This window comes from Lynx rufus, unplaced genomic scaffold, assembly GCF_022079265.1.
Source record: "Lynx rufus isolate CCGP_SWC_20201006 ecotype Redwood Valley unplaced genomic scaffold, mLynRuf1.p SCAF_8, whole genome shotgun sequence".
Taxonomy (NCBI): Eukaryota; Metazoa; Chordata; class Mammalia; order Carnivora; family Felidae; genus Lynx; species Lynx rufus.
In genome coordinates, this window is record NW_025814896.1 from 36,341,302 (window position 1) to 36,356,371 (window position 15,070).

At 37.9% G+C, this 15,070-nt stretch overlaps 1 protein-coding gene across 1 annotated transcript in view; it reads left to right on the forward strand.

Moving 5' to 3' along the window:
• Positions 1–276: 276 nt before the first annotated feature.
• SLX4IP (SLX4 interacting protein) overlaps positions 277–15,070 on the forward strand; it is a 177,975-nt gene continuing 163,181 nt past the window's right edge. Inside the window, exon 1 of the mRNA XM_047068248.1 lies at positions 277–440. The gene's annotated coding sequence lies outside the window, so the exon portion shown is untranslated. The remainder of the gene's footprint in view (positions 441–15,070) is intronic.

Below are 15,070 nucleotides of genomic sequence, written 5' to 3' on the forward strand. Positions count from 1 at the left end.
GCCAATCATATTCACTGCGTTCCTAGGTCTCTGGATAGCCAGCCTTGGTCGCCATTTTTGTTTTGGGCCGTCCTTGAGAAATGAACGGTGGCCATTTTTCTTTCGGGCAGATCCTTCTCGCTATTCAGGCCCCTCACCCAGTGTTTCGCAGCCATCTTAACTCCTGGTTATGGCTTCAAGGTGACAGTGAGGCTGCCCAAATCATCTTGTGTTTGGGCAGCGGCAGCTTCCCCTCCCCACCCCCACCCCCCAACGCGCGGGGAGACCCTGGGAAAGGGGAAGTAAGGCCGAAGGTTGAATCCCCAAAGCACTTGAAGGTGGGCTTCAGAGCCTGCTGCCTGTGTAGTCTAAGTTTGCTCAGCCAAGTACTACTCCACCAGTGACCCTGGACAGTAACAAAACTAATAAAAGCCCGAACCCAAACCCCGCCACCATCATAGGTAAGAACATGGAACTCCTGACAACCTGAGATGGTCCTTCACTTGCACTGAACTATTTGCCCATCTCCTCTCCCCCTCTGTTTTTTTTTTTTTTCCTTTGATTTTTGAGCCTTTTCTGAATTCTTTTTCCTGTGCTTTCACCGTTTTCTCGTTGTTTTCAAAGTGCTAAAGAGTTGTTAACAGAGGGTGCAAGAAACCTGGGCTTGAAAGTGAAAGTATTACTCTGGGTAATTTTTTGGTTTTTTCTTTAGGACAAAATCAGTGAATGGGCCAGGTATTTGTATCAAACTATGGCTGCCGACTCAGACATTTTTAGGTTGTGACATAACTACGGATTGTGTTTGTATATATGCCCGTTCATTTATTCATTGGATTTATTGAGTACCTAATGTGTGCTAGACCATCAAGATTCTGCGGTAAACCAAACAAACAACCCCTCTCTCTCATGGAATTTACATTCCAACTGACCTCGACAGCTACTAGGTTGCAGCAAGTCACAATATTCTATGGTTCTTAAGCCACAAAACTGACAACAAGTATCCCCTGGCTTCTTTCTCAGTATCCTCACGTTTGTTTGTTTGTTTTTTCCATACTAGGGGTAAATTGTATTGACACTTGTTTCTTGGGACCTAGACACCCCCATATTTGAAGACCAGTTGGCTAATTTGATGATCAATATTCAAGGTTTAGGGTCTTGCTCAAAGTGTGCTATACTGACTCTCATCACCTGGGAGCCTCTCAGAAACGTTAGTTTCAGACTCCATCCCAAGACCCACCGACTCAGAATCTTTTCTAGGGAGTGCACCTTAAAGTTCAAGGAGCATTAATTCGGGGCATCAACTATAGACTCTTTTAAACCTGTGGTTCTTAAACAGCTCACAATGTATTGTTAGTTTATTCCGTGTTTTACATGCATCGGATATGTGACATATTTTCCTTTGCTTTTAGTTATCAGTTTGATGTCCGAATGCCAATTTAGCATTCTAAAAAGCTGAGAATTTGTCATTCTGGTATATTATGTAACTGTTGCCATGGCAACACCTGTGTGCACATTTTTCCTCTGTGCATATTTTTACTTTTAATTTATTAGAAGTTGAATTCAAAAGCCTGCATGTGTTCAGTAGTTCAGTATTGATTTGGAAAACCCTGGGCCATGCTTGACCAGTTTTTGTGGCATCTTGCTCTCTTCTGTCTTTTCAATAAGAAATCTAAATCTCATTTGTCTCAGGAATTCTCAATCCTAGCTGCTCCTGAAAATCACTTGGAAGATGGGGTGGGGACAGCATTAAAAAAAAAAAAAAAAAAAAAAAAGACTGTAGGCCACTATCTGCAGAATATTAGACCCTGTGGATGGAATTTAGGAACCAATAAGGTGTTTGAGAGAACAGCAAATTACTTTTATGTTTTTCACATGCTGTATTTAGATTTTTGTCTCCTAGATAGATTTACTTAAATTAATTAGGACTTTGAAGGCATTGGAGAGAATTGGACTGGAAATGTGGTGAACCAGCTTCCCAAGAACCAGTCAACTTATCATTTATTCTGTGTGCTCAGCAAGTTGTCCAGTCTTTCTGGCTTGTCCTTTTTCCACCTATTAATTGGGAAAAGAATGAAGGTTTAAAAAAAATATTTTTATTTATTTGTTTAATTTTTTTTTTTTTTATCAGAGCGCATAAGGAAGGGAGAGGGTTAAAGAATCTTAAGCAGGCTCCAAGCTCAGAGTGCACCCTGACGGATCAGGACCTGAGCCAAAATAAAAGAGTCAGTGCTCAACAGACTGAGCTACCCAGGTGCTCCAATGTGTTGTTTTTTATTTAGCCTCCTGGGAGTTTTCAAAATGTAGCAAATACTTCTGTGTGTGTATGGAAGTATTCTTTAAGTGCAATATGTATTGCTTTTGATTTTCACATATGGTGTCTTGTGTGTGCCAGGAGAGCATAGGGGGCAAGGAAATGAACTTAAAAGTGACCTTCAGAGTCACACCCCAGGGTTCAAATCCTAGCTCTTCCACCAGCTACTAGCTGTGTGACCTTGAGCAGATTACTTAACATTCTGCTTCAGGCTTCTCATCTGTAAACTAGGGTTGAAGTGAGAGTTAGATACGTTAGTATCAGAAAAGTGCTTAAAACAATGTCTGGCACGTGATCACAGCTACGTGGATATTAACCGTTGTTATTTATTAAATCTTTAGGTTATTAAGGTTTTGTTCATGCATGGAAATCACTAAGGGAAAAAGTTCCATGACTTTCGGATATTCACCTGTTTGGAAGAGATGGTGGTGATCTAAACAGAATGTACTAGGAATATGAATTTTTTTTTTAATGGTCTTTTTCTTTTTCAACAGCCTTATTGAGAAATATAGGCATATCTTTAATGTGCTTTGCAGATACTGTGTTTTTTACAAATTGAAGGTTCAGTGCAACCCTGCACTTTGCAAGTCTATTGGTGCTATTTTTCTAACAGCATTTGTTTGCCTCATGTCTTTATGTCACATTTTGATAATTCTCACAATATTTCAAACGTTTTCATTATATTTGTTATGGTACTTTGTGATCAGTGATTTCAACTGCTGAAAGCTCAGGTGATCGTTAGCATTTTTTAGTAATAAAGCCTTATTTAATTTACATTGTTTTTAATGTACATTGTTTTTTTGGGTATAATGCTGTGACACCCTTAATAGAATAGTATAGTTTAAATATCAGTCTTACATGCACTGGGGAACCAAAAATTTATATGACTTGTTTCATTGTGATAATCACTTTTTTGTGTTGGTGTAGGGCTGAACGAGGAATATCACCATGTTATATCTGTAATTGTCATACAGTAAACTGCACATATATAAAGTATATAGTTTGATATGCTTGACATGTATATACTGGTCAAACCATCACCATAGTCAAGGTAATGAATATATCCATCATTCCCCCGAATTTCCTTTTGCTGTTTTATAATCCTTCTGGTAACTTTCTTTCAGGCAACCACTCATCCATTCTCTGTTACTATAGATAACTTTGCATTTTGTAGTTTATCTAAAAGGAATCGTATAGTACATGATCTTTTTTGGTGGGAGTTATGGCAGTGTCTGGTTTCTTTTCATGATTTAGAGTCTTCTTTGTTGCAAGTATCAATAATTCATTTCTTTTTAATTGCTAGGTAGTATCTTGCTAGATATACCGTAATTGGTTTACACATTTAACAGTTGAAGGGCATTTAGGTTTTTATTTTCACAGTACTCCTTTTCACATTGCTTTGTTCCTCTCTAGCTTATTTGAATTGGAAAAAAAAAAGTCTAATTATTTGGTGGCCATGCCTTCTGTGTATAATGAAACCAGGAGGTAACTGGTAAAATGTGTAAATGTATATGTATTGTGAGGTTTTACCTTTGTGTTTGGTAGTTTATGGATGAATGTTTTCTGAATGAAAATTTGCTTTTTTAAAATACAAAATGCATGTATTGACTTTTTAGTTATTGTATCTCTTGATGTGTACATGCCTAAACATTTTAAGCTGTGTTAAATCTTTAAAACCTACTACTTGTATATTATCTTTTGGAGATTGAAAACGATAATGGGTGCATACTAAGAACCTACTCATTAGGCAACAAAGTAGAAATGTAAATAGAGAATACCACTCATTTAGTGTTGGTGTAGGTACATTTCTAAAGTCTGCTTCTGGGGTGCCTCGGTGGCTCAGTCAGTTAAGCCTCCGACTCTTGATTTTGGCTCAGGTCATGATCTCATGGTTTGTGGGCTCAGCACTAAGCATGGAGCCTGCTTGGGATTCTCTCTCTCCCCCTTTCTCTCTGTACCCCCTCTGCTTGTGCTCTGTCTCAAAATAAATAAATAAATATTTAAAAAAAAAGTCTTTGCTTCTGTTATAAACAAGCAGTGCCTCCTGATTAATATTGACATTTTGTGCTTGAATAAATCAGAGCTGGTAACTAAAATTGGATTTGACTTAGGTTAGTTATAGGATAATATATAGAATATTGCTGTTATGATGTCTCGGACATTTAATTTCGTTTGTGTCACTATTTTTATTTCTCTAGTTAGAATTTTTTGTTTTGCAATTAAAAAAATATTTTATATTTGCATATGGTAAAATTCATTCTTTTTGGTATACACTTTCATGAATTTTGACCAGTGCACTGAGTTTTATAACCACTGTGTCAGTCAGACTGCTGAACAGTTCCGTCACCACCCCCCCAAATTCCCTCCTGCTACTCCCTTGTAGTAACTCTCCCTCCAAATAGCAACTAAAGATCTGTACTCCATCTCTATAGTTTTCACGTCAAAAATATTAGATTTTAAGACAATTATGTTAATGATTATGGAAGTTATTTTGTATTGTGAAGGTGCTGGAAAACAGTTGTAATCAGAGTGGGGCTTGGGCTATGAAGTGAATTGATCAGGACCTGTCTGTGCCCCGCAATGTTTATAATGATTATGGTTAACAGAGACTGAGCAAGGAATTGCCAAATACTACATATCAGATCTTATGGAATCTTCATAGGACCCTGGAGATAGATACTCATTATTATCCCACTTCATAGATAAGAAAACGGGAGACAGAAGAATTGAGTAGCTTGTCTGAGATCACTTGAAGAGGCAGGATTTGACTGCATGTCTGTTTTACATGGACAGGTGCCTGTGTCTTTCTGACAAAGTATTAAATAAAAAGTAGATCTTTCCTATTAATGAAGCATTCCATGCCGGGCCCAGTGAGGATTTTCTATGGGCATAGCAGGATATGAGGGGCCCAGATCATGGATCTGGATTAAGGATGTAGAGTGACTGAAAGGTAGGACTGTTCTGTGGAATTATTTTTGGTAGAGGATTTCAATATTTGACCTACATTTAAAGACAAAAAGAAAAAAAGCCCTTATGTTTTTGTCACTTGTATTATCCACTTTTCACTGTTGGAGCTTCCCTGGGTTTTCGTTTTGTTTTCCTTTTTTTACAAGCTGATTTTGGAATTCAAAATGACCATTTGAGTAATAGGAAAAGCTGATTCTTTCTTACACTGAGGTCGCCTCCTTAAGCTTTATCTGAGTGGTCACCAGCAGCATCTTTGTTCATTTGTCAGTTTTCCGTGGTATTTTGTTAAAGTTTGTGATTTTTCCTTGATACTGGTTTTTGCTGTGTGTGTGTGTGTGTGTGTGTGTGTGTGTGTGTGTGTGCATTCCAACTTCAGGAGTTCTAGGGCCTTTGTTTTCTGTTTCTGCTCCCCTAGTTAGTGAAATCTTGGTAAGATGAAAAAAGGAAGTATAATAATTTTCTTGATAAAACTTGAAATCCAGAGATTAGAAACCTAAAATTAATTTCTAGTCTTCTTAATCTGGAGTAGTTGCTTTGGTTTATGACACAGGCTAGCAATTCTGAAAGGAAGACAAATGTGAATTTCAGAATGCCTTGGATTTTCCCACAGAATAATCTAGAAGGTCACTGACTTTCTTTATTAGCGTTTATCTCTGCTTTGTATTTAAATGACAGGACAATCATGTGATAATGTTTAATCTACTTCCATTCCCTCCAAATTTTCTTAAGGATCTTAGAATCTTTCCCTCTCTGTGAAAGACATTTACGCACACATATTTTTGGAGGGGTCATGCTCTTTCAAAGTCTCTTCTTTTGAAAAGAATGCCTATTCTCAGGCCTGGGAAAGTGGGCTCAAGAATGCAGAATAGAGGATGTTATTTGTAAGATTTATAATATACATTAACTTCTTGGCATACTCACGTAAATTGTTTTCAGATATTCAGAAAATTGATCTTGTTGGATATTGTCCTGAAGTTCTTAAAATCAGGCAAATTAAATTAAAAATTCCACTGAACTTGGACTTTAACTGGAAGCTCTGATAGCAAGACTTTTTAACATTATGCTTTAAACCGTAGGCACTGAACTTGTTGCTCACTCTTGAAGGCAACTTTAAGGACCTAGGAAAGTACTTTTTTAAGATGCATACTTGCTGTGTGTGTGTGTGTGTGTGTGTGTGCATGCGCACATTTAGTTTTTAATATCAGTAAAGCAAGTCTAGAAAAACCTCACTATGTTCCAGATTTAAAATTGAATGAATACAGAGCCTGACAATATCTTTTCCATTCAAGTGCTTGTTAGAATGTCAGTATTTTAAAAACAAACAAAAAAAAAATTATGCAGTGAAAAACTCACATTTATGGCCTAAACTTCAACAATACCTCTGATCTGTTGCCCATTATTTTCAAGAGGAAACATTTTGATCTTCTTTTTACAAGTTCATGTGTATTACAAGGTTTTCAACTGAGGCTGGTGATACATTCAACTTAAGTCTTATTTATGTATTGAAATAGGTCCTTAGTGCTTTGACCTCCTTTTAAAAAGGCTTAATGTGGGATTTGGGATTTGGGGACAGTAAGGATGCATTAGATAAATAGGTATAAATCTAGAAAAATAATTAACAGTCTGTAGCCCTTATTTAGTAACATCAATAGGCTCAAGTCAGCACACTTTTGATGTATACCTGTGCCCTGCACCAGGTATCAAAGAAGACAGGGTTGGACCTTGTCCTCAGGACACTTTTGGTCAGGCAGAGGAGACAGACTGAGGATCAGAGTTATGTGTAATTCGCTGAGCTAAGTGTGAGAGTAATGGTGGTGTAAGGTGCAGATGTGGCTCAGAGAAGAGAGTGATTCATTCTGGAGATTTGTGGAGGCCTCCAAGGAGCAGGTGGTGTCTGAGTTGGGTTTCAGAGGATAACTCCTCTAGGACTGCCTGTGTGGGTGAAGGTGGGGAGGGCTGGAGCTGCATGTTCAAGGACACATGATGGAGTTGGCTGTGTGGGGCCACTGAAGCTGTGAAGTTGCCTGAGCCGTGGGATAGAGGGGTGGGCAGAGGGCCTGTGACAGTGTAGGAGATGCCAGCACACAGTTCTGCTCAGTTACCTCTAGTGATGGCTTCGGGGATGGAGAAGTATAAAGATGGAAACAGGAGGTACTTTAAAAGGCTGCGGTTGTGGCGACCTTCAGGATAACCTGCTCTTTGGGGTCTGGGACTTCCTGGCATCACCAAGTCGTGATTTTTCCTTCTTGTGGGAGGCAGACGGCTCCGCCTTTGACTGTCATCTGTTCTTCCCAGATGATGGGCTCTTTGTCTCCAGTCAGAGAAAAGAGCAGAGTGTGTGCTTTCCCCAGATTCCCTGGTAAATGGTCTTTTTGCATTTAGACTTGATGCTTCTCAGCTTCTGTGAAAGAATACTGAGAGACACACCCACCCCCCCACCTCCCCAAAGGAGGTAAGAGTCATGATTGGTTGTCGCACAGTGATTGTGAAGGTATAAATAATAGAAGGGATCAGGAAACTCTTTCACCTCTGTTTCCCACTACCTTGTTGGACCTGCAGATTTGGCTGGAAGACAGGAACACCTTGCTCTGAGTGTCCTTTTCCCTGTTTTTCTATTGGATTGTTTAATTTCGGATTGTTGTCTTTTGATGATTATGTGTCTTGTAAATATCTTGTCCCAGTTTGTCACCCCCCCATGTCTTTATGGTGTATTTTGATGAACAGAAGTTTTAATTTTTGCAGGCTTTTTATTTTGAAATAAGTATAGATTCACAGGCAGAAAAGATGGGGGGGGAGGGTCCTGTGTACCCTGGCAAACATTAAAGCCAGAGAATTGACATTGGTACAATGCAGAGTTCTTACATTTAAGCAGTTTTACATGTATTTCTTTAGTTCTGTGCCATTTTATCACGTCTGTTCATGTAACCAACACCACAATCAAGGTACAGAACTCCATTGCCATTGGCTCCTTCCTGCTACCTCTTCATATAAAACCACATACTCCTTCCACATCCTTAATCCCTGGCAACCTCTAATCTGTTTTTCACTTCTATAATTTTTTTATAGGAGTGAAATGTCTATATAATTTTATATAATTTTGTTATTTCAAGGATGTTATATAAATGGAATCATACATGAAACAACCTTTTCAGGTTGTCTTTTTTTTTTTCACTCAGCATAATTCCCTGAGATCCATTCAAGTTGTTACCTGTATCAACAGTTCATTCTGTTTTGTTGCTGACTAATATCTCATGGTATAGCTGGACCACAGTCTGTTTAACCATTCACCCATTGAAGGACATCTGGGTTGTTTCTAGTTTTGGGTTATTATGAATAAAGTTTGCGAACATTTGTATACAGATTTTTTTTTTTAGTCTTCCTAGTATTTTTATTTTACACTAAACCACAGCTTTTAAACTTCTGTATACAGATTTTTATGTGAGCCTAGGTTTCATTTCTCTGGGGATAGATTCCTAGGAGTGGTTTTGAGTCATATGGTAAGTGCATATTTAGTATTATAAGAAACCTATCTCTTCTCCATTGTGGCTGTACCACTTTTACAGTCCTACTGGCAGTGTATGAGAGATACATTTTCTCTGTATCTTCATCAACATTTGGTGTTGATATTTTATTTGGCATTTTGGTAGGTATATGGTGATACCTTATTGGGGTTTTATTTTCATTTCTCTGATGGCTGATGATGTTGAACATCTTTTCACGTACTTATTTGCCATCTGTATATCCTCTTTGGTGAGATATCTGTTCATGTCTTTTGCCCATTTTCTGACTACATTGTGTTTTTTTACTTGTAAGTTTTGAGAGTTCTTTATATGTTCTAGTTATAAGAGTTGTTGGATTTGTGAATTGCAACTATTTTCATCAGGCTGTAGGGAAGTTTTAATTTAATATGGCTAGATCTACCATTTTTTTTTCCTTTATGGTTTGTACTTGTTGTGTCCAGTTAAAAAACTCCTCCTATAGGGGTGCCTGGGTGGCTCAGTTAGTTAAGTGTTGGACTCTGGATTTTGATTCAGGTCATGATCTCCCAGTTTGTAACATCGAGCCCCATGTCAAGCTGTGTGCGGACTGTATGGAGCCTGCTTGGGATTCTCTCTCTCCCTCTCTCTCTGCTTTTCCCCTCCCCAAATAAATAAATAAGTAAATTTAAAACAAACAAAACAAAAACAAAAACCAACTTCTTTACTTTGAGTTCTTGAAAACTTTTGTAAGAGGTTCTGGTTTTCTACATTTGAGTTTTTAGTCCATCTGTAATTGATTTCTGTGTGTTTGAAATAGTGTGCCAATTTCATCTTTTTTCAAATGGATAAACAGTTGTTCAACCACATTTTATTGAGTGAATGATCTGTCTATTTCCCACTGATGTGCAGTGCCGCTTCTATCATCCATAGATGGTGGGTGGGTTTGTTTCCTTCTAGTCTGTGTGGTCTGTCCCTTTGGCCTGTTTACCCTTTTGCCAGTACAGATTATTTTATTTGCTGTAGCATTGCAATTTCGCTGTATCTAGTTAGACAAACTCCCTCCTTTGTTTTTTCTTCTTTTCTCTCCTCCAAGTATCTTAGTCCTCTTTGCTCTTTCTCAGATTCCCTATTCAGGATTGTGCTTAGAACTGTAATAAGTTGGAAGGGCAATTTGATGAGGCCTTACACGTTTCCTATTAAATGTATTCCTAGATATTTTATATTTGTGGGATGCTAGTTTAAAAGATATTTTTTTTACTTTTTAAAAAATTTTTTAGAGAGAGAGGCTGAGATGGGGAGAGGAGCAGGGAGAGAGAGAGAGAAAGAGAGAAACTTAAGCAGGCTCTGTGCTCAGCACAGGCCCGATGTAGGGCTTGATCCTATGACCCCCTGGGATCATACCTGAGCCAAAATAAGAGTGGGACGTTCCACTGACTGAGCCACCTAGGTGCTCCTAAAAGATATTTTGAAATCTACATTTTTTTCTTTTTTCTTTTTTAAATATAATTTATTGTCGTATTGGCTTACATACAACACCCAGTGCTCATCCCTCAATGCCCATCACCTACTTTCTCCTCTCCCCCACCCCCCATCCACTCTCAGTTTGTTCTCTGTATTTAAGAGTCTCTTGTGGTTTGCCTCCCTCCCTGTTTGTAACTATTTTTTTGCTCTTCCCTTCCCCCCATGGTCTTCTGTTAAGTTACTCAAGATCCACATATGAGTGAAAACATATGATATCTGTCCTTCTCTGACTGATTTCACTCAGCATAATACCTTCCATTTCCATCCATGTTGCTGCAAATGGCATGATTTCATTCTTTCTCATTGCCAAGTAGTATGAAATCTATATTTTCTACCTATTTTAAAGAAATTGCTTTTAATGATTTATTATGAAGCATGTTTGCTACATTTTTTGTAGATGCTTTCATATGATTAAGAACTTTTAAAAAAGTTTATTTAAATATTTAATTTTTTAAAAAATTTTGATGTTTATTTATTTTTGAGAGAGAGACAAAGAGAGACAGAGACAGAGCATGAGCAGGGCAGGGGTAGAGAGAGAAGGAGACACAGAATCCACTGCAGGCTCTGATCTGTCAGCACAGAGCCTGATGCAGGGCTCAAACTGATGGACCATGAGGTCGTGACCTGAGCCGAAGTCTGATGCTTTACTGACTGAGCCATCCAGGTGCCCCAGTTTATTTATTTATTTAATTTTAGTAATCTCCATACCCAATGTGGGGCTGAAACTCATGATCCTGCAATCAAGAGTTGCCTGCTCTTCTGACTGAGCTGCCCATGTGCTCCTATTATTAAGACATTTCTTTTCTCAGATTTATACTGTTCTTTATTTTTTCCTACTCCTATTAAAATGACCTTGTGTTGTTGTTTTTTTTCCTACATTAATTTTTTATTATGGTGATTTTTCTAGTGTTAAACTGACCTTGCACTCTTCTGATAAACTTCACTTGGTTCTGGTGTAGTTTTCATATGTTAGATTCAGTTGCTTCTATTCAGGTTTCTTGCCTCTATGTTCAGGTGTAGAATTGGCTGTGATTTTCATTTCTTATACTTCCCTTGTCGGGCTTTGCTGTCAGGACTTCATAAAATGAGTTGTGGAGGGGAGCAGCTTCCCTCTTCTTGAATTTGTAAACTGGTATTATTTGTTCCTTGAACTGCTGTTGGATTTTGGATTACAAAGCAAAGGTTTTGAAATGGAAGAGACATGAGTCTACCTGTGTAACAGCCTCATCCTACTGAGGCAGAAAGAATGAAATGCTGAGGCTCAAACCCAGAGGGTACAGTCCTGTGTATCATGACTCAACCATTTCATCATTTCAGAAATCTTATAGTTAAGGCAGCAGCCATTTTGTTACCTTCACACTGAAGTCCATGCAAATCCATGTAAGAGAGGCTTGGAAAATATCCCATTAACCTGACAAACTTGGTTCCTTAAGTTTCTAGCCTTATCTGATTAAGTTGCAGAACTGAGGGGGAAAGGTAGCCTTGGAAGACAGGCACTCTGACAGCTCAAGGAAAGCCTAGATCTGCCAGAAACTTCACTGGCTCCATTGTTGAGTAGCAGCTCAGAGGGGCATTAATACGGGTATTGCCCAGTGTGATGATAGGTGGTAACTATCTTCTGAATATCAAAAAAATAATCAATATGTGGCATTTTTTTATGAAAGTCATAAAGATTCAATATACTCTTTGGAAAATTTCTCTAAAAATAGCAAAAATAAAATGGTTGGGTGCATAAATGACTTAGCTCCCATTATCTGGAGTATTTCTTCATTCAGTAGACATTTCTTGAGCGCCCTCTAGTGTCAGGCAGTGCTCTGAGGGCTGTTCACCTTTAAGAACCTGTTTCTACCAGGATGATAAGTGTGCTTTTACCATATTTGGGAATTAGCAGACTGCTTCAGTTCACCGTTTAGTTCATTTCTAGCACTTGTCTCTAATGATATAATGAAACAAAAGAAATACATCTTCATTATCTGAAATGACTTCAGCGGATATGCAGGCTCAATGTCTGTGCACTTGGCTATCCAGATGTGTTATGGGCTTTATGTTGATGAACTTTATTTTTTGTTTATGAAGATATATGCCATGTTACATAGCACAATGGTAAATTTAATTCAGACCACATTTCCTTACCCATAAACTTCCTTCCTTTCTTCCATTAGCAGGAGAGAACCACTACTCATGTAGCTCTATTTGAAGTCATACTCTGTTGGGATTTTTTTTTTTTTTTTGCCTTTGTGGGCAATGGAGGTTTGGGAATGTGGTGGTGGTGGGGGGGTGGTGGTGGGCTAACAGTCCAGTTAGCAATTGACCTTGGCAGTTCTGCAGATGACAGATGGTGTTAGTTTGCCCTTGGCTGAGTTGACAAGTCTCTTCTCTCGCCCTTGACCCTCAGCTGTGAGACCCTGGCCTCATCTCACAAGTATATTTGTTAGGGGAATAGATGGCAGGGCTGGGTAGATCGTTCGTAAGGTCTCTCTTAGTCCTAAAGTTGTGACTTTTGGAGCCTCCAAACATTGTGGAAACAAATGAAAAAAATTATATACACTGAGAGGAAGAATACTATATCATATTAAAAAATGAAAATATGCAAAAGGTAAAAATATGAAATAGGTGAAGGGAATTAAGAAAAATATATATGCAAAATGTATTATGTAGTTCCTTTTACGTGTGGCCTATTTTTACATTAGCAGACCATATTATTTTATACAAAAATATATACTTTTCAGTCCTAGATTCCTACAGATCGTATTTTTGAGATGGGACTTCAATGATACTTTTTGAAGAATCCAGTCCTTAGAAAAATTCAGCTACTCTTGCTTTACTAATAAAAATAAAAAGAAAAAAATAAGCATTTTAAAAAAGAATACTGGAACCTTATTGTGAGTTGAAAAATGTAACCTTCACTGTAACATGGCCTGTAGTCTATCTAATGGCAGATATGGTTTGAAAGTCTTGCTGCAGCCTTCAGTGTGGTCTACCTGTCCTTCAGGAAAGGAAGGACATATGGGAAAACCAGAGTACAATTAAAAAATAATTCAATCACATGCTTCAACTTGGTTGGGTACATGCTGACAAAACTCTCTTTCCCTTTTCTCTATCAGCTGAAGACCTTAAGTACCCTCCAGTGAGGGACTCCCTAAATTCTTAGCAGAAGTTATTCAGACTTAATTTAGTGTATTTAAGGGGACTGATTTTGTGTTTATCAGTCTTAAATAATACAAAGATCTACCTAAAGTTTTCAGGATGACTTTGTAAATGTTGTTTCAAACACATGTTCCTGATTCTCTAGGAACTTATTTTTGGAGTTACTAGGTGGATGTCCTTCACAATTTTTCTGAATCACCTGTATTACATCATTCAGAGAATAGAAATGAATAAAGTGATTGGGTTTGGATAAAGATGTTTTTGTCCATTAAAAAAATAGAATCAAAGGTTATCAAATTTTGAAAAAAAATTAAAACATCACCATTGACTAAGTAATTGTTAACGCTTATTAAGGGCCCAGTTCATTGGGAGTTTTCATGTCATTTTATTTAATCCTTTTGATAATTTCTATCCCTATGTTATGGATTGGGAATCTGGGACACAGACATACATGCATCTCTTGTTATAAAACCCAAGCATTCTCAAACTGCACTGTCTATTATGGTAGCCACTAACCACAGGTATGAAACACTTGTCATGTGGCCAGCTGAATGTGCTGTAAACATAAAATATCCACCTGACTTCAAAGACTTAGTTAAAACACCAAGAATGTAAATATTTTTATATTGATTACATGCTGAAATGATAATGTGTTGGATTTTTAAGTTAAATAAAAATATTATTAAAATTAATTTCCTCTGTTTCCTTTTACTTTTTTATTAACTGCTGCTACTAGAAAATTGGAAAGTACATCTGTGGCTTGCATTCTATTTCTGTTGTACAGTGCTGCTCTAAAACTTCTGTGCACACAATTTAAACAGGCAAACAGTTCCATGTACAAGGCTTATGAGTTATGGCATCCTTTTCACCTCATTCCTTCCTCCAGAGCAGCTTTCTTCAACTTACTCTTCATGTTGGAGCCAAGTTTAGCACTTAACAATTGGTCCATATCACAAACTTCCTTGCTATATTTCTGCTTTATTACTACTGAGGTAGTGGTTGTTGTTATTGTTTTTTTGTTTTTGTTTTTTTTATCGATTTTAAGCTTTGCTTCTAATCATTCCCTTAGCATTAAAGGGAGCTTTTGCTTAGGTTAGCCCCTATGCCCCTACCATATAATACACAAATACATATATATTTCCCATCCTCATAATGTCATAAACATAATATTGTTTAGGTCAAGATTCAGTGTTTGTTATCATGACTATAAATGCTAGCCGTAGCTCAGCTGTATATGAAGTACTCTTTATTTTCTTGCAGTTTTTGTTTACCCTAGTATCAATAAGTTGCCTAGCTTTCCATGTTCCCATTCTCAATCTCATATTCTCCATCAGTTGTCTAAAATTAATTTTGTGTGCTTGCAGACACTTTTTTTTTTTTAATTTTTTTTTTCAACGTTTTTTTAATTTATTTTTGGGACAGAGAGAGACAGAGCATGAACGGGGGAGGGGCAGAGAGAGAGGGAGACACAATCGGAAACAGGCTCCAGGCTCTGAGCCATCAGCCCAGAGCCTGACGCGGGGCTCGAACTCACAGACCGCGAGATCGTGACCTGGCTGAAGTCGGCCGCTTAACCGACTGCGCCACCCAGGCGCCCATGCAGACACTTTTAAAGATGCATCTCCTGGAGACTTGTAAAATGTTGTAGCCTGTGCTGATGGTTCCC